Source organism: Chelonia mydas, chromosome 11, assembly GCF_015237465.2.
Source record: "Chelonia mydas isolate rCheMyd1 chromosome 11, rCheMyd1.pri.v2, whole genome shotgun sequence".
Lineage (NCBI taxonomy): Eukaryota > Metazoa > Chordata > Testudines > Cheloniidae > Chelonia > Chelonia mydas.
In genome coordinates this window covers 27,938,105-27,965,109 of record NC_051251.2, presented here as the reverse complement: position 1 = coordinate 27,965,109, position 27,005 = coordinate 27,938,105, and the positions used below count along the sequence as shown (strand labels likewise).

The 27,005-nt window shown below is 40.1% G+C and overlaps 1 protein-coding gene across 4 annotated transcripts in view; it reads left to right on the top strand.

Moving 5' to 3' along the window:
- Positions 1-27,005, top strand: part of CACNB4 (calcium voltage-gated channel auxiliary subunit beta 4) — a 192,560-nt gene that overhangs the window by 5,307 nt on the left and 160,248 nt on the right. The gene's annotated exons all lie outside the window — the stretch shown is intronic.

Genomic DNA, 27,005 nt, shown 5'->3' with positions numbered 1-27,005 from the left:
AACAAAGTCATCTTCTGAGAGGTTATTACAGACACTAGAGATTTAAAGTAATAATAATAATAATTAATAAAAATTGTACACGTTTACTTGAAACCTTTAACAGTGGGAGATTCAATAATTCATTTAATAAAGACAGTAAGAAGCTTTCATTTGAGCTGCATGAGTTCAACAACAAAAATAACTCTTAGGTTGCCTCCCACCCACCCATGACGGAAAGAGCGTGGAAGAATTCGCTTTAAGCAGGCATTTAGGAAACGGTCACATTAACTCTCTCCATGAATTTACTATAATAAATTCCTTCCCATATGTCAATTTAACGGCACGAGACAACATTTCCTTTGCGCAAAGATGCTCCCTGTGTTTCCTTTGTGCGAGAACGAGACTGGTTGTGACTATTCTCAGACTTATGGTTAGTATTTGAATTCCTTTTCATTAGGAAAGAGAATAGAAACCTTTAACTCATAGCATGTATAGCAGTAATTAGGTGTATCCTGTTGGTCATCTCAGTTACTGGGAGCCTCCCCCTTTTTTCTGTGATAAGGATCAGGCTGTCTGGGACACAGGCAGAAAAATATCAATTGGCAGAGATTAAAATGGAGATGTTTTGTAATGTTTTAGTTTTATATGCAACATTTAAAAGATAAATTCTAACCTGCATCACCAAACTATGTAGTAATAGCACAGTAAGTAGAGTTTATACTAAATCTGATCTAAACCTCAACTGTACTATAAACTGCAGTCAGTTACTGGAGTAAATCCACAGTGTCAGTGGAAATATGGAATTTTGCTGAATGTGTGTGAGAAATGCATAACAGTGTGATGGTCCCTTTTCAAGATGATCCGTTCTTTGTTGCTAATTTTTTTGGTTCTACTTTACATTTCTTCTTACAGAATTCTTTAGGAAAAAAATAACATTAAATTGTGAAATGATCTTTTTTAAATTTGCAGTTTTTCCAGATTGTCTAATAGTGGTAAAAATCAGCAAAATGTTTTCAGTTTTATATATGTGTCCGTAATGGCAGAAATATTACTTACAATATCTCAAACTTGGAATTATGACCATTAATGCCCATAATTGGTTCTGAACATATGATAAATGTTATAATGATGAAAGTAGATGGAATGAGTTACAGATGGAGACAAATATCCATATGCTGAAAGTCATTGGGGTAGTATGAAAATTATTTATAGAATTAAGTGAACTGGTCTTTCTCTTCCTAAAATGGCTTAATGTCTGAGTCAGAACTTTTACTGAGGACAAATAAGCTGCACAAAGTGAAAGGCAATAGAATGGTGTGACCCTCCTTCCTATTCAGCAAAGCATTTAAGCATGTGCTAAACTTCAAGCACACAGTAAATGGACTACTTCTGTTTTTAAGTGCTTTGCTGTACCAGAGCCCTGCAAAGGTCCCGATTCTACAAACACTTACTTCCATAGGCTATTTTACACATGTGAGTAGTTCTGTATTGAACTTGAGGCCTCTTTTCATAAGAATAGTGTATTAGGGCTTGTCTGCATGAACACTTAGTTCACGGCAAGGTGGGGTATAAACCTACCCCAGCCTAGCCTGCAGCATGCTAACCGTCTATACGGACCTTGCTGCTGTTCAGAGAATCGTAAAAATGTAGGGCAGGATAAGTCATCAAGTCCAGGTCCCTGAGTTGAGGCAGGACCTCAGCTCAAAGAGCTGGGAGTTTGAAATGGGAGTAGATTAAAGCGCACTAGAGAACTTTGAGTGCATGGCAGCAGGGTCCACATGGACACTTATTGCACAGCAGGCTACTGCCTGGTAGATTTACACCTCTGCTTCCTGCAAACAAAGTAGTTGTAAAGACAAGCTCATAGCACTGGTCTGATAGCCATATTTCTCCTAGGGGGATATGAACTCCATTTTTAGTTTAAAACAGACGATATTCCTGCTCACTTCCTGTCCTATACTGTTGTGTAGTTTTTCAGTGCATTGTTGAACAGCTTTTCTTCTGTTTCAGAGGCAATGGCATTTCATTGATCCGGTGAGGTGATCCCAGTATGAATGTTATATACTATTGTAAGATCATAAACTGACTTATCCAAAGCCTACTGAAGTAAATGGGATTATATCCATAGATTTCAATGAATTTCTGATTGGGCCCAAATTACTTTGGGATCCATTAGCTTGAAAGGTTTCTTCTGGAAATGACTAACAATTAATTAATAGAAATATTTGGAACTATTTTTATTGAAAATTATCCCCTCACTTTGCTGAAACACATGGATATTGCAATACTGGATGGCTTGGTAGTGTATGATCAAATATCTGGCACAAACAAGGATGGGTGAGTAAGTCTGGTACTGAAGCTGTTAAGTACAATATTTGTACAAGAAATCAGTGTATAAAACTGTTCTTCTTATGTGGCAGGTGCTGCTCAATTATATTTAAGAACCCCCGTAGGGGACAAAAGTCAATTATCAACATGCTAGCATGGGGGAGTAAGTAGGTCAGCTGAAAACATGTGCTTATAATGTTGCAAATACTGTAGTAACAATTCATTGTTTTGGAAGCTTTTGTATCTCCAAATGTTGTTCCAGCGCTGTGCGATTTTGTAGGGAATTTTTTTTTATTTGCCTCATGGTCAGGACCATTTTCATGGTCTGATTTTATTTTTTTAAATAGAATTTATTTCTGTGAGAAAAGTATGGCTTCTTGCAAAACAACACAATTATCCTGAAAAGCTATCGCTACAGAACCATTTTTAAATCAAAACTACATGACACGCAACGCCTGCTTCTTTATTGCAAATGATGCCTGTTAAATTAACTGCGGAGATGTTAGTGATTTCTTCATAGACGTGAACCAGAAGCCATTAAAATCTCTGTTGTGCATGCAGTAACAGAATTTAGGGGGAAAAGCCCCAGTGGGATGCTAATCAAAAGCTTTTTGTAAACACAGTAAAGCAGCAGCTCTGTCAGCAGGACCTGGACAAGAAACCCCCAGGGAAAAGTGAACGCCTTAAACAGTTGTACAAAGAAGGACTTTCATATCTGGTGAAACTGTGTATTAGAATGGTTTCAGAGTAGCAGCCGTGTTAGTAGTCTTTGATCCTGTAGCCACACAGTAGCCTCTCTTTCCTCCTTCAGATCACTCCTCAAAACCCACTTCTTCAGTGTTCCATCTGAGGCCTGGTCTGCACCAGGCCTTTGTAGCAGTATAACTTCCAGTTAGGGTTTTTTAAAAATTTTTTTGAAAACCAAAATAGTTCTTCTGCTATGACCCCCAGGGTGGACACAGTTTTATTGGAATAAAGGTGCCTTTCCTATAGGAGGAAAAAGCTATACCAGTATAAACATTTCTATACCCGTATAGCTGTATCCACGCTAGAGGGGTTGTACCACTTAACTATACTAGTATAGTTTGTCCAAAATACATTATACTTAATTTGACAATACTAGTATGGTTAAAGTGGCACAACATTAGTGGGTAGACAAGGCCCTGTCTATGCATTTATACCATGTTTATTACCATGGTATCTGAGCGCTTGTACGTCTGTTAAGTTGATCCATTTATTTTTATAAAAGACAGTAGCAATTATTTTTGTGCTGCATGAAGGTAACTTCGTGACCCTATTCTGTGTAAGTTTTCCTCTTCTTCTCACCTTTCTTTGTGTCATGCTGCATCTTTTTCCTAACATAAGTCTAGTTCCTGTAAACCTTTCCTCATACAAGTAAGAGTTTTTAGAATCTGGCTCTTTGGGGCATGCATTATGGGCTAGACATTGGTCTCCGTTCCAGAGGTGTAAAAGTAGGGTAGCTCAGTCTTTGTAACTAAGATCAGGATCTGGCCCTGTCTCTTCTACTTGGTCCTCACTTTGCAAAGTCCTTTAGCATGTGCTTAACTTTAAATACATGCTTAAGGGCTTTGCTGAATTAGCACTGTGATCATTCACCTGCTTGAAGTTAAACATTTGCTTGAGTGTTCTTCTGAATCAGGGGCCTTAATAAGTACAAGCCTGTTCCTAAAACTATTGAAGTCAATTAGAATCTTTTCAGTTATGTAAGTGGATTTTGAATCAAGCCCTTAAGTGCCATTTACACACGTGGCTCTCATGTAAAATTACACTCAGAACTTTTCCTTTCTTTTCATAAATTTTCTTGCCACATTTGCTACTTATTTTAAGATATTTCTATTAAAAAATACAAACTTGCCCCATCTGAGCCCATCTCCTTTTTAAACTTGATCCTGTAGCAAGGACATAATACTGAATCTCTGTCAATATGCTGGATTCCTTCTTTTTAAATATGAAATAGAGAAAAGAAAAGAAAAAGATACAAAAATACAAAAAATATTTTTTATTATTGAACTGACATTTCATCTCCCAGCTCTCTAGTTGACTGAAATTTTTCAAAAATTAATGAACTTCTGGCACAATATGATAAACATCTTTTTCAAAAGTGTTCCATTTTCTCTCTAGCTTTACTCATAATGTCGATTATGATTGTGATGTGTTAGACACCGGGTCACTGGAATTTCCCTAAAGGGCCAAGCAGTATGAAGGGATGGGCTGTAAATAAGATTGTGTCCAAACTCAAATATCTTTGTATATGGCCAAAAATTTTAAAAACGTCTAGTGCAGTGTTTCCCAAACTTGGGATGCTGCTTATTCAGGGGAAGCCCGTGGCGGGCTAGGCCGGTTTGTTTATCTGCCACATCCGCAGGTTCGTCCGATTGCAGCTCCCACTAGCTGCGGTTCACCGCTGCGGGCCAATGGGGGATAATAACTCCTATGATAAGGCCTGATTGTGAGTGGTACTGGTCACCTGCAACTCTGACTCCCATTGAAATCAGCACCTCTCAGGATCAAACCCTAATTAGGCAAAATAAAATATACATCTGCAAAAGAGTGTATTAGAATTTCAGGCTAAACTCAATTCTATTATGACTCCTTAATTTCTAAAATGTAAATCGCTGTCATGGAATGTGCCCATCCGTTGGACACAGAGGTGGACCATTATTATTCTTTATACAGCATTAAAATGTACTAAGCATTTGACTAGCGAATAAAAGATGCAGCCACTTGTCCAAAGAATTTAGGGCTAAATCCCACAAAGGGATCAGCTTTTCAGCACCTAACTTTTAGGCATCTTGTTGCCTAGAGGAATCCAGCCCTGAGTTTGGCGCCCAAGCTCACTTTATGCAATTCCTGGGGAGAGTTGGGCACCTAAAAATGGGATCCATAAAAGCCAACAAGCTGAGCAGGAAGCCACCTAAACTAGTTTATAGGCCACACCCCTCTCCTTGGCATTTCTTCAAAGGGCCTTAGGTGCCTAAATCTGGGTTGGAAGCAGGTGCCTCTCTCTGCTTGGGATTCATAGCCATGGACCATCTCTTGGACTTAAGTGCCTAAGCCCTTTCTTGGGGGAAAAAAAAATAAATGAGGAGGCATGGGTGGTTCCAGTCCTTCTATAACTTTGAGCCCAGTGACTCGGGTTGAATCCTTTCCTTTGCTTGATGGGAAGGAGCTTGAACATGGGTCTCCACACTTCCAGATGAGCTTGCTAGCCATTGGCTTATGGGACATTTTGGGGCAGGGCTCTCTGTCTCTCCCATTGATGCTGTTCCACGGTGTATTTATAATTAAATATGCATTGGGCCAGACAGAGAGTCAGTGACTCTATAGCCCAGTGGCTATAGAAAGGTGGAGACAAAAGTTCAAATCCCTGTTCCGTATTGGGGTGGGGGGTTGAGTCCAGCTCTCCCACATCCTGGCTGAGTGCCCTAACCTCTGGCAGGGGTACTGGGACAACTTGTATAGTGAGGGTGCTGAGAGCCATTGAACCAATCTGTGTATGATGGAAACTACTTTGAGCCAAGGGGTGCAGCCCCATGCCTAGTTCCAGCACCTCTGAACTAAAAGTTATAAGTGCGGGGGGGGAGGGGAACCTCCCTTGGTGGTGGTTTTGAGTGGAGTCCAATCCGGTAGGTAGCTTCTGACAATGCCTACTGGATCAGGCTGCCCAGGTGAGAAGGTTAGAAGAATGTCTAGTGTGAGGGTGCGGCTGGGGCTTAGGGGTGAGCTAGGCTCCAGGGCTGAGGCCACGGGTGCTGGAACAATTTTTATAGTGGGGGGGGGGGTGCTGAGAGCCATTGAATCAAACTGTAAACCCTGTATGTAATGGAAACCACTTCAAGCATGGGGGTGTGGTAGCACCTCCAGCACCCCTAGTTCCAGCACCTATGGCTAAGGCAGCTGTGCACCTGCTTGCTGGCAGATTTTTCGGCACCTGCAAGACATTACCAGCAGAAATGTAGACGCCTAGGGACGTTAGGGAAGCTACAGAGTTGGGTGGCAGCTGAGCGGGGGTTTTGAGGACCTAAAGTTTGGATTTAGGTGCCTAACGTGGTAGTTAGACACTGAAATCCTTTTGTAGATTTAGCCTTTAGACCAGTGATACTCAGACTGAGGCTCGTGAGCTGCAAGTAAGTTTTTAATGTGTTTCCTGTGGCTCCTGATTCTATGATTGGTGATTATGACTGTTAAAAACTATGCTGAGCCCAGGTCCACCTAAACCCTTCCTCATCTCTCCACCCCCAGTGGATATTGCTATGACTTGGCCTGGATGTGCAGAGTCACATGACACTTAGTTCAAGCTGTGTCATGGCCTGAAGGATTTAGACTGCATCTACACTTCCCTGGTAACACTTCTGCACCGGTAACAGGTGGTAGCCAGCAGCTATCACCTATGCATATGCACATCTGCTGTTCACTTGCTAACTGCTGTGTTCCTTCTGACTGTAAAAAGATCTAAGAATCCTGCCTTGATTCTCCCTTGCGCAGATGAGGCACTCCACAAATCTGAAATGACAGTAAAGGGAATAGAGAAAGCATGACCTTGTGGCTAAAGCACAAGAACAGGCTATCCGGGTTCTAGTTTCGGTTCTGCCACCAACTTCGTGTGACTGAGACCACACAACTGTGCGTGCCTCAGTTTCTTCACTTGGAAGGAGGGGACTGTGAAACTTCTCTTCCTCAAAGGGGACTTGTGAGACTAAATTCAATGGCTTTTCATGTAAATATTCTCTCAAGTTATATTCCCTGTAAAATATTCCTCCTCAAGAGGAATTATATTTGTTTCTTTGTTTAGAGGTAAATATGGACCATGATTGCATGTTTAAAAAAACTAGGAATTGTGTCTCAGAGCCGTCCATCAGCCTTCTGTGAAGCTTCGCTAAATGATATTTATAATCAACTCTTGTCTTGACAGCTCCGTGATCATGGCTACTGCAGCACATTGAAATGGAACATGATTCGTATCCTCAGTATGCTTATGTACAGATGTTGATGCATTCTGTGCTAGTAGTAATCGATGCAAATGATAGTGAATGTGCTTGTCAGTTATCTTGCAGATGACAGTTAACCGAATTGATAGCCTCCCTTATGTGTATTTGATGGAGTCTTTGGCAAAGATTCACAAAAGTCTAAGCTTTTAAGATTCACACTTACAAAATTTATATCCTCTTTTTCAGCAGATGTGCTGACCGGCTTACTGTCTCCATGGCAACAAGGTTTCCGTTTTAAAATAGCCTAAAGTCACAGAAGGGAAATCAGTTATTAATAGCATAAGCAATGTAGGTATGAACAACGACATGCAGGATTTGTTTATTTGTGTTCATGATACAACAATTCTTGTGTTTTTGTGTTCTTGCTCTACATGTACACACTATGGTCCTTTGAATTTAATTTTCTAGTGTGACATGTACAATTCTTTATTCTTTCAGTATTACACTGAGATATTTACATGATTACAATAATACTTATTGAGTTAATACTTTGCAGTTATCATTTTTAAAGCACTGTACAAATATGAACTACAATTATTAATTAACCCTTAATACACCTATAATGTACATGAGTATTATCATCCCCTTTTTACTAATGGGGAAACTGAGGCAGAAGAGTTACATGATTTGAGAGAGACTCTATTAGAGATGGGATTAGAACTCAGGATCTCTTAGCTTCCAGCTTTGTGACCTCATCTCCCATGGTTTTGTGATTAATTGATAAGCTGCTGCTCAGAATAGTAATACTTTATTGTAGCCTCTTTTCTAGAATCTTAGCTGTATGTTAACATTAGATTATACAAAGGATCCAGTCACATGGTTATAATGTGACAACAGGAACTAGAGCCATTTTAACAGATTTTGGAAATGAAAACCATGAGAGAGCTTTGCCTGCATTTGCTGTCAATGCAGTTTCTATGGACACCGATATTTTGTGTCAAATGCAGTCTTGATGTGATTGTCTGTGCTGAATATAGAGGAAGCAGAGCTGATTACATGGGACTCTGCCCCTGAATTAGCTAGAATGTGTTCTGTTGCCTTGAAAAGAATAGGATCAAGATATAAAGAATTTTAGGACAGTGGCCTTTAGGCCCCCAAAATCTGTCCCAGGTGAATTTACAGGTGAAAAAATGGGGTCCTACTCCTTCTTGCTTGTTTTTGTCAAGGTCTGAAAGTTCATTTATTCAAAAAAGAAAATTCAGAATTTTTTTAGTTTTATTTTTTTTACATCGGAAATATTAAGTTGTGTTTTGCTGGAGTTTTCCTTGGAGACCGCAGGCAACTGAAGCTTCTCCAGCCATTCGCTGAAGGGAAGGAGGTGCTGAAAAGATCTCTCCTCTCAAAGATTCGGTTTGCTATTTTTGTTAATTTGGCGTTAAGCAAAAATGATCAAAAGCTGGAGTTTTTGACGAGTCTGAATAAAAATCACTCCTCTCTCTCAATTAATTGAATTTACTTTCTTGGTGCTTGTAATGTTCTAATCCTAGAGTTGTCCATAGAGCCTTCTAGGGAAAACAGGGTAGATAAGAATTTCTAATGTAAAAAACTAGCAAGAGCTGCCTGTCTTCACCACTCCCTTATTTTTTTAGTCACACAATCAAAACAAGGATCCTTTGTACATCATAAGGAATCAAAAAAGGACACACATCCCTTTTCTCCCTGCTACCCCATTGCAGATGATCATCAAAATTCTGTGTCCCCAGACAGAATAATTGTTTCCTGAATTCAGCTGTATTATTTACTCCATAATGTTGGTTAGCAACTTGCTCAGTTTGCTACCAAATCTCTAAATGACAGAATTTTACCAGGGAGTGTGATCTAGTAGTGATATCAGGGGACTGGCAATCCAGGCACCTGAGTCCTATTCCTGGTTTTGCCATTGACTTGTACAAATCACAGAACATCTCTGTACCTCAGCTTACACATCTGTAAAGTGGTATTTTTCATACTTGTCCACAAGGGAGTAATGAAGTTTTAGGTATAGCTCCTGATCCTGTACATATGCATGTGAATAACCTGACAAATGAGTGGCCCTACTGTGCTCAGTGTAACTACAGTAGAACCTCACAGTTACAAACACCAGAGTTACGAACTGACCGGTCAACCACACACCTCATTTGGAACCGGAGGTGCACAATTAGGCAGCAGCGGTACAGTATTGTGTTAAATGTAAACTATTAAATAAAGGAAAAGTTAAAAAGAAAATTTGACAAGGTAAGGAAGCTGTTTCTGTGCTTCTTTCATTTAAATTAAGATGGTTAAAAGCAGCATTTTTCTTCTGCATAGTGAAGTTTCAAAGCTATATTAAGTGAATGCTCAGTTTTAAACTTTTGAAAGAACAACCATAATGTTTTCAGAGTTACGAACATTTCAGAGTTATGAACAACCTCCATTCCCGAGGTGTTTGTAACTCTGACGTTTTATTGTACTCCTTTGTGTACAGTTACATGCTTAAGTGCTTGCGAGACCTGGATCGTAGCTTGTAAAGTGCTTTGAAATCCTTGGATTAAAGTTGTTGTTATGGTAATGCTACTATCCTATTTGTTGTTAATAATATTACTATATTTGCTGCTTATTCTGTTTCCTTGCCTTTATTGATTATGATCATGACTTTTTGCTTTGGGAAAGCCTTTATGTTCTGAACAATGTATTTAAATTTGCTTGAGCAAAAATCACTTGGTATTCTGAGTACTTTAAATAAGTCACTTATGGCCAAATTCTGCTAACCTTACTTACTCACACAGGATAAGCAGTATTCTAGAGAAGACCTATATCTCATTTGATTAGATTCTGTATCTGTTAAAATATTCCATTACTTCATTTGTATTTTTATGGCTGTCATTCACTGGATTGATAGTTCCAAGCCTTTTCTTTTTGCAGTAACCATCAACTCTTTCTCCTGGATAATACAGTGCATGATTGTTCCTTTTAATACATATTCATCTCTCTCTCCTTCTCTCTCTGTCTCTCTCAGTATTTCTGTAACTTGACAGATTTTGAAACTCTCTGGAAAGTTTGACATCCTGCTTCCAGTACTCTGGACCAAATCACTTAAATATATATTCTAAACCAGAATTCTGACACTGATCTCTTTAAAAATATTCTTGTTTCTTTGAAGAACAAGCCCTTCCCTTTATAAAATCCAGGCTGCTGCTAACCAATGGTTTTCAAGTGGCTTTCACATTTCAGCTGTAAAATGATTTCCAGTATGTTCCCCACAGCGAGTAAGAGAAGGCAATTTAGAGTCTTCCTTGTGTAACTTGCTAGCTAGTGTAGAGCTGAACCACTGGCATGTCTGAATGAAACAAGTCATGCTCAAGTGCTTCTCAGGTTGGGATGATCTTGCCTGGGCAGTTTTCTGTAACTCCTGGACAACACTGCCTCCGTTTGTGACTTGTGGTGAGGTCCAGTGGTTAGGGAACGTCAGGAACCTGGGTTCTGTTCCTTGCCTAAGGTCACACGGGAAGTCTGTAACAGAGCAAGTCGCTTAACCACTTATATAATGGGGATAACAACACTTGCATGCCTCATAAGGGCGTTGGGAGGATACATGTATCAAAGACTGTGAGGTGGAGTCTTTGTAAAGATTGTTCCTCAGAAACCCCCCAAAACTCAATTTCTTTGAGTCTCTAACCGAGTTTCGTTTCTAGAGGTTGCAGTTTGCTAGTGAGGGTCATGTCTCTTCATTTCTGCACAGTAAAGCTGCGGGCCAGGTAGACAGAAGCTGGCACATCGAAGTGCAAATAACACCCCTTTGCAGCAGTCTGACCCTTTGTATCTGTCAGACTGACAACCCTATCTAGGCTTGTCGGGATGTGCTAAGCCTAAGACTGTAGGGGGAGTTCGTTGGGAGGGCCCCAATGAGGCTTTTGACAGAGGCTTGCAGTGGGGTGTGATATGCCCCAGCAAGAATGCAAAGGCTCATGGTGGGCTGTGTGGGCTAGGGCCTTAAACTCTTAAGGCTTGTGGAGGGTTGTAATGGCCTCATTCGATTGCTTCCCCACCCTCATTATCTCTTATCCATTGCTCCCCTTTCTTCCCCAGCCCCCTCTGCGGGTATCCTCCATTCCCCATTTCTCCACTTTTCCTGCAAGCTCAAAGCGCTCCCTAGCCCACCCACCATGTCCTGCAGATTTGCTAAGAGCTGCTCTAAAATAAAACTAAAGAAAAATTGGAAAAAGATCTTCAACGGCACCTCCCAGCTCAAGGTAGACATACGCTGAGTCAGTTCTCAGTCAGTGACCCAGCACTGGTGGCATTATGTTGTCAGATGTGCTGTCATTTGGAGGTGACTTAAAACTGAGGTCCTGACTTGTGACTTTAATGACTTAGGATCTTTTAATGATCACAAAACACCCCAAAGGGAGGATTGTGTTAACCTTGAATGTTGCAACCCAACTCGGTTTTGGCTGTTTGTATTCTGCCTGCCTAAATTCTCCATGCAAGTGCAAAAATATATTCTTCATTTCCTGTCTTAAGAACTGGGTAGTATTAGACCCTATTCAACAGCTGCTGCATTTCACCCTGTAGGTGGCTCTATTTTAGGGTGGATTATTTGATCCCTATGTATAGTTTGTATATCAGTTTTGTAAAGTATAAAGTCCTTTGGGATCCATTTGGGATGGAAGGTGGTATGTAAATGTAAGATATTATAAATCTCATCTGACAGGAGATATTTATTACACTAGTGTGCTTTAGCCTTGCTTCACATTCTACTAAAATGTTTGCATTCACTTGCCAATTTTGTGGTCATGCTTATAAATTAAGGACACATCTCTAAATTATTTAGAAATAAAATGACTATAATAGAAATGGATTCCTCCCCCCCACCCTGTAAATTATTGTATACTATGTTGTGACATGTTAAATACTTCTTGGGTCTTAGAACTAGCTCTCTTTTGTTATACTTGCAAGTGTGATTTGGTTACATGTTGAGTTGTCTGCATAGTGGTAATTGCTCTCCCTTCCAAGAAATAAGCACAGCACTGTGTGTGTGTGTGTGTGTGTGTGTAATATAGGGTCAATGCTGTGCTTCTTGGAAGGGAGAGCATATATATATATATAGAGAGAGAGAGAGAGCTAGGGCCCTAGCAAATTCACGGTTATGAAAAACGCTTCACGGACTACAAAATCTGTTCTCTCTCTCCCTGTGAAATCTGGTCTTTTGTGTGCTTTTACCCTACACTATACAGATTTCAAAGGGGAGAACACTGTTTCTCAATTTGGGGTCCTGACCCAAAAGGGAGTTGCAGGGGTCACAAAGTTATTTTAAGGGGGTTGTGGTATTGCCACCCTTACTTCTGCGCTGACTTCAGTGCTGCGCAACCAGAGAGCGGCAGCTGTTAGCCGGGCACCCAGCTCTGAGGGCAGAGCCTCGCCAGCAGCAACGCAGAAGTAAGAGTGGCAATACCATACCATGCCACCCTTACTTCTGTGCTGCTGCTGCTGGTGGGGCTGGGCTCCCAGCCAGCAGCCACCGCTCTCCAGCTGCCCAGCTCTGAATACAGCGCCACTGCCAGCAGCAGCACAGACGTAAGTGTAGCGGTACCGCAACCCTCCAACTCCTCTTTGGGTTGGGATCCCAACAATTATAACACCGTGAAATTTCAGATTTAAATAGCTGAAATCATGAATTTTACAATTTTAAAAACCCTGTGACTGTGAAATTGACCAAAATGTACAGTGAATTTGATAGGGCCCTATTGCACACAAGGGAGATTGTGTGTGTGTCAGTCACAATTGGGCAGTCTGTTCTTGGGTTAGAAAGAAAAGAAAAATGAAAGATGTAGAGGAGTGAGACAAAACCAACTTCAAAATACAATTCTTTATAAGCTGAATAGACTGTGAAATGATTTGAGCAATGACTGGCAAAAGAACAGTGGATTAGTTCTCTAATGACCTGTTGAAACTGGATCACCCAATACAAAAATATCCATGTCTCTGGTTTCTTTTCTTTTCAGCTTATAAAGGGAAGAATGACCTTGGCACAGGGCATTTCCTGGGGATTAACGACTGGCTAGAGATAATGGTCCAAGGTACATTAACCTTGCAGTGGTCGTTAATCCTCAGGAAATAACCTGTTTCTCGATTGTTATGGCTTAAATATTCTGTCCATGTTTTATTTCTCATCTTTCTTGCACCATGAGTAGTAGCTTCACTTTGTGATTTCACCCTTCCTAGACCTGAGAGAGAGAGAGAACAGGTCCCACTCCTGCTATGAAGTGGTAATATGATCCGTTCTGAAATACAGACTGTGGATATAAGGAAGCTAGTTACTCAGGGGCAGCAGCATTTGACACCAGAATAATGAACTCGGCAAATCTTTACTAGCTTTCTGTGATTTGGAATATCATGAGAGAGGGTGTAGGACTTGTGAGGTTAACCTGCTTCCTCTAGAGAAGAAGGTCCAAGCAGAGAGAGTGAGAGGATGGGAGTGTGAGGGAAGATAGGGAGAAAGCTGGAAAGTTACAGAGCTGAGGGAAGAAAGGACAGCAAGGCAAGGCATTTGATGGAGGGAGAAGTTAGGGCATGAAAGTGACTGAGTGATGGCAGAGATGTCTAGAGAGTGAAGGGAAAGGAAAAAAAAAAAGCTGGGGGCGTAGACAAGGGATTGTGGAGGGACAGAAGTGGCAATGAGATAAGAGCAAATAGCCATCACCTCCGACTGTAGCACCCTCTCATGTCCTTGTGGCTGCCTTCCTTCTTGGGTAGCTCTCCCACTTCTGCTCTGCCATTAGGAAGAGGGTTCCCTCTCCCTCTCCCTCTCCCCACATCCCCTCCCAGTTCTCCTGCAACTCCCCTTCACTATCCTGACAACCTCCTGCAGCCCTCATTGCTGTGCTCACTCCTTACTCCCAGAACTGCTCCTCATGTCCCTGCCCTGCTGTCCTCCTGCAACTATCCTCTTCCTGCCTTTCTCATCTCCTCAAGAATTTCCTCTCTTTGCCGTTTCTTTCCCTCAGCTCCCTCACTTCCATAACCTGCCTCCTTCAACTTTTCCATCTCTCTGTCTCCCTTGCTCATCCTCTCACTTCTTGTATTGTCTTCAACACTCTCCTTGTTACCCCTGTTTTTCTCTTTCCCTTTCCCCCAAAGCTGCATGTCTCTCAGGAAAGCCAGGAACGTTCTCCATTAGCTGCCTTGATGCAAATGCAGCCATTGTAGTATTGTACACAACTAGCCTCTTAATAAACACTCTACATGTCACAATGACGATGCCCTCCGACTCCTGGGAATATATTAATCTCAAGAGATCTCTGAAATCTGAGAGAGGGGGGAAGAGGTGAAATCACAATCTGTGCCATAATTAAAATAGTAATTACATCTTACTAGAAACACTGGATGTTTCAAGCACATTTGTTTGAACTCTTTTTTTTCTTTTCTCTTTCTGTACATCACATCTTGTGTTCCCCTCTTTAAACTGACAGTGGACTCAGCATGTTGTGACACATCCTAGCTAACAAGCACTCCTTGGTATATAGAATGCCAGCAAACAAATTACAAGCATGATGTGCAGAGAGAGAGAAAAGGAAAACCAGGGGCAGAGAGGAAGGAGGGAGGAGATGGAATGAAAAGACGAAGAGGCTGAGGAGAATGAGAAAAACAGACACCTTTGCTGGTTTAAAAACTGTATCACAAATCATTTGTAGAACAAAGATTATATGGGCCTCCAGTGATAGTGGTGGGTTGCCACTCTGTCTTAGTATCTCATGCTCTTGGATTAGTTTGCTCACCCTTGACTTTTGGGATGCTGGTATGTGGATGGCTTTCTTTCTTTTAAGGGTTGTTTGCAGTCTGGTCTGTGTGCTTCAGCCTACAATGCTAGCAGCTAGCCTCTCCCAGGAGAGATATGATCCAGGCTGTTCCATCTACTCTCCTCTCTCCTTCTTCCCCTACCTACTGTTGACCTAAGGAAATGACTGGTAGTAGAATTGTGTTACCAGAGAGGAGTCAAAGGGAACACCAAGGTGAACTGAACTGGTATAGGGTGCCAGAGAGTAAGTGGCAACTAGAACTGAGATGTAGGCAGAGTCAGAGCTGAACAGTTTCTGGGAGGTGAGGAGTTATGGTACAACAAACTGGTGGGAACGTCTTTCAGGACCTTGTGTGATCCTCCTTGTACTGAGTTAGTCATTTACTGTGTTTAATGTATTGGAAAAAGCATGAGAGTGTGAGCTGATTTGATGGTCTATGGGTTTGACCCCCTACTTCACCCTGCAGCATCAAAGCACCAATCTTTAGTCCCTGGTGTAAGCAAAAGAGTGCTTAGAAAAGTGTGGTTTATTCTTAGACATGTTGCACTATTCAGTAGGTAGGCAGCAGTCATTGTCAAACAAAAGACTTGCAGAGCCCGAGAACATTTCAAAAGGAAAAGATTGATGATGTAAGCATAGCTGGGAAGAGCACACCCAACCATTTATCTGCACATAAAAGCCCCCCCACATAGGTTTTTTAAAGTTAATTTAATGCTTATGAAAAATGCTGAAATGACAGTCATTGTAGGCTGAAGTTCTCTATGTAAAAAACCATATGGGTATCAACAAGGCAAGTGTTGTGTGTCTCATGTCATCAATATATACCTCAACCCTGGCCTAGAAGGCTACCACTAGAGAGTATGTTTCCATCTCCATGCATGCCCATTCAATCTCCGGTCTCTCTGGGGACAGCCTGTGGACTCACTGCCACAAGATATTGCTGAGGTCAAGAGTTCAGCAGGATTTTAGAAAAAAACTGGATATTTTAAATGGTCTATGGGAACATTCACAGGTATGTTAACTAGGATTACAAGAAGTGAACAATAGTTTGGAAGGGATATAAGCCCTCGTTCTTTAGGGCATAAACCAACCTCATCTTCTTGGTAAGAACCTGTTACTAGTCACTGACAGACAGGACACTGGACTAGACTGGCCAGTACAGCAATTCCTTTTACCCTGTGAACCAGTGCCTGTGTGTTAGGTGGGACTACAATGAGAGTGGCCTCTCTGTGTACTTGAATAAGTTGTTCCAAGAAGCAACTGTTTAAAGCATTGAGAAATTGCTTCTCTAAACCTTGTCCCAATATAACCTAGGGCCAGGATATATGTGGGTAGTTGAATATATTCATTATTACTGCTTTATTAGATTTAGTTGCCTCTTTTCTCTTTTTCCTATTTTTATCCATTTAAGTTGTCACAGTAGCACAAAATTATGGGGGTTAAGCTTTTTAAATTTTTTTAATCAATCTAAATTTTCACACTTGTGGGAAATCATAGGGCAGTCAGACAATTATTTAATGACCATAGATGTTGAAATTTAAAAAGCTAAAGCTTTATAACCATTAACACAAATAGTCCGCATGACATGTTCAGAATATGCAAAGTAAAGGTTCTTAAGTTAAACTCTAATATACTCTCAAGCAGAATTTTTCTTAATTTGCCTATCTGTAAGTTTCGATTATCATTGATAGAAAAATGTTTTTGTTGGTTTGTGTGTATTCAGTAAAATGATGTTAATAAACATTTACTGATTAAAATCTAACCCTTCCAAGACTAAATATTTGCCATTAGGCTCCTCCCTATCACTCACTAGAAGTTTGTCTGGATGTTTTTTTTTCCATTTTATCTGCCACCTTCACACTCAGTAAGCAAGTCACTTAGTTAAATAGTTTATCTTGTTGCCACATATCGAGCTTTCAATATTTCTGTTGATTAAATCCACTGTTACCTCAGACCATCTATACCTTACAATGGCATCCCCATTTCCTGAAACGATTTTCTCCATATGTGAGGACTGATCAACTGCCTCTGTTTCTGTTCCCATCTTAATGAACTTGTCCTTCCATTCCACCTTGGTTCCTAGCCATCATGAGTCTAGGTTCCTCAAGCAGAAGATTGGGGCAGCCAGATCTGAGACAGGCCTATTCCACAATCTCCCTTTAGCCTATTCTCTATTAATAATAGCACCTCTCTCTGCTCTTCCAGTTCAGCAACTCTGGCTTCAAGATATTGTACTTGGGCTCTGAGGACCACAAGCTCCTTCTTCAGGGTGCATACATATGCCACTTAGTTACAAGGCAAATCGTTGTACATTTTGTACTCTATACGGTGAACTGGATAATTGCTCAGAAAAGAGTTTTTAATGTGTCTTAGACTGATGTGGATTTTGTCATTAAGGTGGAGGTAAAGGTGTTTTATTTATTCATTTAATGTGCTTAAGGATTTTCTTTACTTTAGGCCATTAACAAGTTACTGAACAGTCTACTGCCCTCAATGCCAAATCCACAGGCAATCCAAACTTCTCTGTAATCACATCCTCTGAGGCCTGCCTCTCTCTCTCTCTCTCTGGTGATCTTGAAAGGCCCCATACCCCATTACTAACCTGTGGTTTTAAAAAAGGTAAAATGTTATCCAATACGAACATGAACAAATTTACTTCTGTTACAGGACTGTAGTGCTAGTCCCCCCTACCCCTGCAACTTTTTCACCTGCAAATGCTCCAACTGCATTTCTGCAGCTGATTCCATTCTCTGTAATCCATAAATGAGAGGTTACCGCTTACATGCAGCAAAAACAGAAGTGTGATGAATTACAAGCCAGTGTAATTTATGCAGAAGCAGTGTGGGGAAATTGCAACCCACTCTTGTTCTACATAAATTATTCATGAATCCCCTGGAAAATAGCTTGAAGAGGGTTTCTATTTTTCTTTTATGGTGAATGAATCATGCCCTAAATTTCTACAGCACGTACATTGACTCAAAATGTCTCACTTTTGCCCCACCTTTATTTTTAGATCATCCATATACAGCCCTACTGACGTTTGCTAAACTTACTGTTCTGGATTTTTCTGATCTAAAATTAAGTTCTCTGTAAGGAGGCCCACTCTGTCCAGGCTCCTGATGTGGCTGAGAGGCTCTTGGATTCGCCTGCTTTCTGAGTCACTCTTGCCCAGGGTTTCATAACTCCTGATCTGGAGAGCTGAGGAGACGCTCTAGGCTGCTCTAACAAGAATATCCGCAGTTAGTCCTGCAGGCAACCTTGCCAGGAGGAATCTAACCAAAGAGATGTAGCCTGTTCTAGAGCGCAGTCCTCCAACCCAGCCATGGCCATAGACTTGGAGCTGTTCAGAGCAATAACTGTAGCCATCACTCTGGCCAGGTGTTTGTGAGCAGTAACTAGTGTGCAGCTGGCAGAGCCAGGGCAAAAGCCCCTGTCTCCAGTCGGGGAGCAGCAGGCAAAGCCAGACCCCCTCTGTCAGGGAGTAGCAGGAAAATCAAGGGCTAGAGGTTGCCACTCCCCTCACCCAGAAAGCAGCAGACAGGGTCAGAGATCCCGCTGTCAGTGAGTATGGAGGAGCCAAAATTATGCACCCCGCTACAGCACAGCAATCCAGCACCAGAGCATCCCCCCGCCTGATGGCAAGGACAGCCATATCCCTAATCCAGCTGGGGGCAAGCAGCGGGTAGCACCCGGGGCTAGCAATCTAACCGCATCTAGTCCCCAGGCCAAGGAGTAGCCTCAAGTAGTCACCACTTACAGGAGATGCCATAGCCAGCCAGAAGCATAGCAATTTCTGTATCTCTAAAATTTGCTCCATGTTGCAGCCTTGTCATGCTTAATGTCTGGTAATCAGGATATTTGCTGTCATTTACATAAATAATGCATATTTGAATACGCAAATACAAGTATACAAGTTATTTGTATAAAATCTCTAGATTTATTAACCTTCAGCCTTAACAGGTATGTTGTTAGTTTTGTCCCCCTGTCCACCCAGCACCAACACTGTGCTTGGTACTTTGCAAACAAACAAGAAGATAAGCAACTTGCCCCATGGAGTTTACAATCCATTGTTCATCCAAACTAGATATATCAGACACAAATCGCACATGAGTTGGAAGAGGTTAGGAAACTAACTGGTTATTTCTGTATGGCTTTGTAAGGGAGAAGTATATTTTGAGGAGAGATTTGAAAAAGTAGAGGGAGTTTTGGAGCATGAGAAGAGGGAGGCTGCTCCAAGCCTAAGTGGCAACATGGCAGAATGCTTTAGGATACAGAGCAGGGAGTACAAGGAATGATTGGGCTTGATGCAGAAGGTGATGGGAAGCCAGTGAAGGCATTCAAAGAAGAGGGTGATGTGCTGAGACTGGCTGTAGAATTATGGATGGATTGAAGGGGAATGAGGTGATAGGCAGAGAGGCCAGACATACAAAGGTTGCAGTCATGGAGGAGTTGTGCGGGAGATGTGGGCAATTATGTTAGCGGTGGGTTGGGAGTGAAAAGGAGAGGTTTAGAAATGCTGAAAAGTAACATTTATTTATTTATATATGTAAGAGTGCAGGATCTTGCTGGGTAACATGCTTGAATTTCTATGGTGCTGCCTTGAGTTTCTTCTGTGTTTTGATGTTATTTTGGAAGCAATACTTCGTTGTTCTTCTACTCCTGTGCTTAGAGTTATGCATTTGGGCCAAATCCCTCTTGCCTTAGTCACACTATTATTACCATTGAAATCAATGAGATTCTCCTGCATGTAAAGGAAGCAGGACTTGGCTCTAAAGACACAAACAGGGAACATTTAATTTTTTTTCCCTTTTGTTTTAGCACTGCCACCGTAGGAGAATTTTACTGAAAACAAGACTACATTTTGACAAAAGGAGAAATACCTTCCATAAGATTTTGTACAGCCTTCCCATGGCTTTAAGTACCACTGGTAGTCTGCCATACAGGTCAGAGTAGATGATCTAATAGTCTCTCTTGGCTTTAAGCTCTCTGAAATTTTTGATCAGGGACTTTGCCTCTATCATTACTATATAGTGATTTTGGGGGTCAGGGGTAGGAACCCCACTTTGCTAGAAGAAAGAATAAACAGAAAAAATAATTTGGTATGAAACACTGAAATGGGATCTGGTTGCCCAGGGGGAAACTTACTGTGATTCTACTCACTTTGTTATTTAAAAAAAAAAACCTCTTTATATTTCATTTAATGCAGAAATTTTGAGGCCAGAAGGGACTATAATCATCATTTAGTCTCATCTCCTGCACAACACAGGCCACAGAACCTCACTTAGTAATTTCTGCATCAAGCTCATAATTTCTATTTGAGCTAGAGCATATCTTTTAGAAAGAGATCCAATCTTGATTTAAAGAATTAAAATGATGGCAAATCCAGCATTTCCTTAGGTAAGTTGTTCCAATGGTTGATTACCCTCACTGATAAAAAAGATTTTGCATCTCATTTCCAGTCTGAATTTGGCTAGCTTCAGCTTCCAACCATGTTTTCCAGACCTAGTATCATTTTTGTAGCCCTTTTTTCTGAACCAATATTTTGACATCCTTTATGAAGTGTGGGCACCAGAACTGGACAGAGTATTCCAATAATGATCTGACTAATGCTGTGCACAGAAGTAATGCCACCTCTTTATTTAATATTCCTTTGCATGTACATCCCAGGATCACAGTCTCGCTCTTAGCAACAGCATCACACTACTCACGTTCAATTGGTTATCTAGTGTTTCCCCCAAGTCCTTTTCAGTGTCACTGCATTCTGGCATAGTGTCTCCCATAAGTGCAACCTATGTTCTTTGTTCCTAGATGACTGTGTATTTGGCTGCACAAAATGTTATTTAAAAGAACTCATTTTATTCAGCAGTCCAGGTTGCTTTGTATAACTGACCTGTCCCCTTCATTATTTACAACTCCACCAATTTTTGTCATCTGCAGATTTTACCAGCAATGATTTTATATTGTCTTCCAGGTGGCTGATAAAGATATTGAATAGCATTGAGCCAGAACAGATCTCTACAGAACCACACTAGAAACAGCCCCAAAGAACGATGATTTTCCCCTTTACAATTATTTTTGAAATCTTATCAGTTAGCCAGTTTCTATTCCAATTAATATGTAATCCATTAGGTAGTGCCTATTTTTTATCAGAATGTCATGCAGGACTAAGTCAAATATCTTAGAAAAGTTTAAATATTTTATTATTTCAACACAGTTACCTTTATCAACCACACCTGTAATCCAATCAAAACAGTATCAGGTCTTGTACAATAAACTTATTTTCCATAAAACCATGTTGACTGGCATTAATTTAGCTACCATCCTTTAATTCTTCACATGATTTTTGTCAGACTGTTAGTTACATAGGTCATCCCATTTACCCTTTTTCAATATTGGCACATTTGATTTTTTTCTAGTGGTCTGGAACTTCCTGAGTGTTCCAAGATTTGTTAAAAATCAACATTGATGGTTCAGATTGTTCTTTGGCCAATTCTTTTAATGCTTTTGGATTCAAATGATCCAGTATTGAAGGTTTAAAATGATCTAACTTTAACAGTTGGTGTTGAACATCCTCTGTAGTTACTGATGGAATATAAAGTATTTTATTATTACTGTAAGATACAAATACATCATCCTGCTTCTTTCCAAATACAGAACAGATATGTTTTGAATACTTCTTCCTTTTCTGCATTAAGGCTGATGGTTTTACCATCCTTATCTAATATCAGACCTACACATCTTTAGGTTTTTGCGTGTCCTGATATATTTAAACAATTCCTTCTGGGTGTCCTTAACCCTACTGGCATAGATTTTTCACAGATAACTTTTAGCTTTCCTTATCCGTTCTCTACGTTTCCTGTACTCATTACTGTCATCTACCCCATTTTTCCATATATATATATATTTAAATGCTACTTTCATTTCCCTTCATAATCAGGATTTTTTTTTAACAGAAGAAGCATTTTTAAGTAATTTCAGATTTGGGGGTGAGGTGGGATTGACATAATAATGCATTCTGAAATTTCCAGTTAATCACATTTTTATGTTTAAATTTTCATCCCACTCAGTTTTGGTCATTATTGTTTTCAGCTTCGAAACTTGGTACCTTTTAAAGGTGTGTGTGTTTGGTCGGGGCTATATTCTGTTTGCATGTAACAAATAAAATTAGGTCATGATTACTTGCAACTTAGGCAATCACCAACTTTTAATTTAGTGATCAATTCATCTTTATTCATCAGATAAAGATAATTAGGTAATTAAGTTTAGACCCTGAAAGGTATGTTACTGTAGCTATTAATAAACAGCTTTATTATTAGACTGTATTCAGTTTTTATAAAACTGAATACAGTCTAATAATTTGTATAATCAATTCTGTTTTCTGAAGTCTAACAAAGTATGGCTGATGAGATGAATAAGATTGCTTTACTGAGCAGTTTCATGCCTCATTCTTGTTTTATCATGAGGTTTTCTTTATAGAAGGTTCCTTACCTGATACATTTTTCTTTATGAATTTATTAAAATATAATTTATCTGCACAGATGGTAATAAATCTCTGGTGTTCAGCCTCTGCAGATTGCGTTATGCTCATACATAGGTTCGGTTGTATTCACCAGAGTATTTGTGTTTGGGGGAAAAGAAACTGTATAATCTGCTGTAACAGGCAAACTAATGTGGCAGGGTTATTCTTCAAATATGAGTTACTCTTATAGAGTAGAAGACTGTGCAGAGCAGGAAACGTGTTTAAATAGTTGTAGCCAATCTGTGACAATCTGGACCGCCACACTTGTTACCAAACTGGCCAATTTCACAGTGACAATGGGTACAGCACTGTGCCAAAAGCCCTGTTCTCTACCAAGCAGAATCATAGAAACATAGTGCTGGAAGAGACCTTAAGAGGTCCTCAAGTTGTTCTTCAAAACCTCCAGTGACAGGGATTCCACAGCCTCCCTTGGAAGCCTGTTCCAGAGTTTAACTACCCTTACAATTAGAAAGTTTTTCCTAATAGCTAACCTACATCTCCCTTGCTACATCTCCCTTGCCTAGATTAAGCCCATTACTACTTGTCCTACCTTCAGTGGACACAGAGAAAAGTTGATTCCCATCCTTTTTATAACAGCCCCTGTCTCAGTCATCTTTTCTCAAGACTAAACATGCCCATTTTTAAAAAAAGTTTCCCTGATAGATCAGGTTTGCTAAACCTTTTATCATTCTTGTTGCTCTTCTCTGGATTCCCTCCAATTTGTCAACATCTTTCCTAAAGTGTAGTGCCCAGAAACGGACACAGTACTCCAGCTGAGGCCTTACCAATGCCAAGTAGAGTGGGACAGTTGCCTTCCGTGTCCTAAATATGACACTCCTGTTAATATATCCCAGAGTGATAGTAGCCTTTTTTGCAACTCCATCACAGTTTTAACTCATATTCAATATGTGACGCACTATAACCCCTGATCCTTTTCAGCAGTACTATCAGTTAGCCAGTTATTTCCCATTTTGTAGTTATGCATTTGAGTTTTCCTTAAGTATATTACTTTGCACTTATCTTTATTGAATTTCATCTTGTTGATTAAAGATCAATTCTGCAATTTGCCAAGGTCCTTTTGAATTCTAATCCTGTCCTCCAAAGTGCTTGCAATCCCTAGCATCTTGGTGTCGTCCAGACATTTTATAAGCATACCCTCCACTCTGTTATCCAAGTCATTAATTAAAATGTTGAGTAGAACTGGACCCAGGACAGACCTCTGCAGGACCCTACTAGATACGTCTTCCCAGTTTGACAATGAACCATAGACTGTACTCAAAGAGTAGTTATCAGTCAACCGGGTTTGCACCCACTTCATGGGATGGTCATCTAGACTACATTTCCCTGGTTTATTTGAATGTCATGTAGGACTGTATTAAAAGCCTAGCTAAAATCAAAATTCATCATTATGTCTCTTGCCTGGTTTAACTCATGTTGTACTGTAGCATTTCTGATTTTGTCCCTACATGCTTGTGCTATTCGTTTGTACTCATCCTGAGCAATTCATCCATATTTCCCCTTTTTGTAGGATTCCTTTTTGATTTTCAGCTACTTAAAGAGCTCCTGTTGCAGCCATGTTGGCCATTTACTAGTCGTTTTATCTTTCCGTCACATTGGGATAGTTTTCTGTTGTGCCTCAAATGTTATCTCCTTGAGAAACTGCTAGCTCTTCTGAACTCCTTTTTCCCTTGGCTTTTCTTACCATGGGACCTTACCTACCAGTTCTCTGAGTCACTTAAAGTCTGCCTTTTTGAAGTCCTTATTCTGCTGCTCTCATTCATTCCTTTTCTTAGAATCATGAAATCTATGATTTCATTGTCACTCTCAGTCCAGTTGCCTTCCACCTTCAGATTCACTAACAATTCCTCACTTTTGGTCAGAATCCAATCTAAATCTAATCAAGTGTGTCCCCCTCGTTAATTCTTCCACTTTCTGAAATAAAAAGTCCTCAGTACATTCCAAGAACTTACTGGAAATTTTGTTTTGCCACGTTACTTTTTCAACAGATAACTGGGTAGTTGAAGTCCCCATTACTAGCAGATGTTGTATTTTTGAATATTTCTGTTTGTTCTAGAAATGCCTCTTCCACCTCGTCTTCCTGATTTGGTGGCCTACAGTAGACCCCAACCATGACATTAACCCTCTTTTTAATCCTTTTGATCTTTACGTAGAGACTTTCAACTGGTATGCTTGTCAGCTCCTTCTGGACCTCAGAACTAATCAATATATTCTTGATATATAATGCAACATCTTCTCCCTTTTTATCCTGTCTGCTGTTCCTGAACAAGGTATACCCCTCTATATTAATATTCCAGTCATGAGACTTATCCCACTAAGTCTCTCTGAAACCAGTTAATAATTTAGTTATTTACTAAGGTACATTAGTTGTGAAAGGTATCAGGCCTATGACACAGTTGAGCAATTCTGATTCTGTCCATCTGAAGACACTAGCCAGCACATTATAATATTTAATGTGAAGTGTGTGGTTTTGAAATCTCTATTAAGCTGGGATGGAAACTGGTTTACATTTCTTGAGCCTTCATACTGCTGGTGTCATAAATGATCTCATTTTTCAGTCAGATGACCAGCAACAATAACAACCCACAAAATATCAATTTTCAACAAAAGTAGATATTCTCTCTTATATCAAATGAGCTCAGGACCCTTTGGGGTGTCAAATTAAAAGGGCACATGCAAGATTCTTGTGAATGTTGGTATCCTAGACTTCAGAAACCAGACCGTTCCTCGCAATCTTGATCTCATCCTTAGTCATGTGATAGGGAGGCCAGTCTCTACTTAAACCAAGGACTGAAAGCAAACAGCTTGTACTTCCCAGCCACCTCCCTTAGACTGCAGGGTTTACTTTGTATTTTGTAAGGCTTTTTGTTCTGTTTTTTATCTCTCATTATGTCACACACAAAGTCAAAATACTTGTTGAAGTGGATGGTGGAAATATTCAATGAAGAATTTATGCCTTTGTACTATAGATGGTTATGACCTCTAATGATGATCTGTTATGTTTTTATAGCACCTTTCATTCTAAAGCATCTCAAAAGGAAAAAACATGGATGCTAAACTCTAGTCTGGTACACCTGACCAACTCAATTGAAGTGAACAGGGTTGCATGGGTCTAAGTGAGCACAGAATTTGGTCGGTCTGTCTGTCTTAAAATTAATGCATTTCAGGGTTATCACTGAAATGCAGCTGTCTCTGAGACCTAGAGCTACAGCCCACAGGTACACAACATGCTGCCTACAAATGTAGGAGAGGGAAAATTCTGGGCAAGATAATAGGGATTGTCCAGTGTATCTAAGTTGATACCATGGGCATTGTCTTTGGGGAAAATCCCTATATTTATGGACACTACCAAGATCTTTAATGCACACACAGTTTTTAAAAGAACCAGACACAAAAAACTGCTTAGTGCTCAGTTTATCTGCTTTGGGAAGATGAAGGACTAAGTTGAGCTTCATGGGAAGGAAATATATGGTTCCACAAGGCTAGGAACAATGTTTCACTTTTAATGTTTAGCTCTCTAAGCCATCCCTCCAGTTGCGCAAGGAGTAACTAGCTGCATTATTTCTCTCTTTGGGAAGGGTAATCCCATTTTTAAAGCCAGTTTATGGCCTCTTTGATTCCAAAACACTATAGAAGGTTTTGTACAAGATCAACCATATAAAATTCTAATCACTTAGGTTGAATAAATATTTCGATGGGTAAATAAAATATCCTTAGTATTTGCATTCTTATCTGTGACCATAGCAAAAGGCAGGTGAATAGATTTTTCTGCCAAAGCAGGGATATTTTCATAGCAGTTTTGTAAGGCTGGACAAGGTAAACGTATTTGCTGGTCCAGTAAAAGGAGTCCCCATCATTTACCTTGTACACAGGTCTCTCGAGCATTAATATTTCCTTGTAAAAATTTTCTCAGGTGAATTAGACATGTTACAAAATGTTATTTACCACGTTAACAGATTTAGTAATGCAAGCAGGAAAATCAGTCTGATGCTTTTATACAGTTATTTTGGCAGTGTGAGCTTTGAGCAGTCTCTGCAATTCTGATAAAAGCCACATGGTGGGGTTGTTACTTTAAGGCCTCCTTCAATTAATTAGTGAGTGCATAAAGTTCAGATTGTTGAAGTTTTTCATCCCCATGTGTAAATTTGACATGGCCTTTGCATTTTTCAGCAAAGAATTGGGCTCATCTGCCACCATCGCAAACACAATCAAATTCATATCCAAAAAGTTTTCATAGCAGCCTGAACAAGAGTTATTTGTAGACCTGGAACACCAGGCTCCCGGTGAGACTTGTTTGAGTTAGCACAAGAAATAGTATGCCCAATTTTGAAACTCACTTTTAAAAAAAATCTTTATATATAAATAATTAAAGTTAATAGGAACGGTGTATATTAGGGA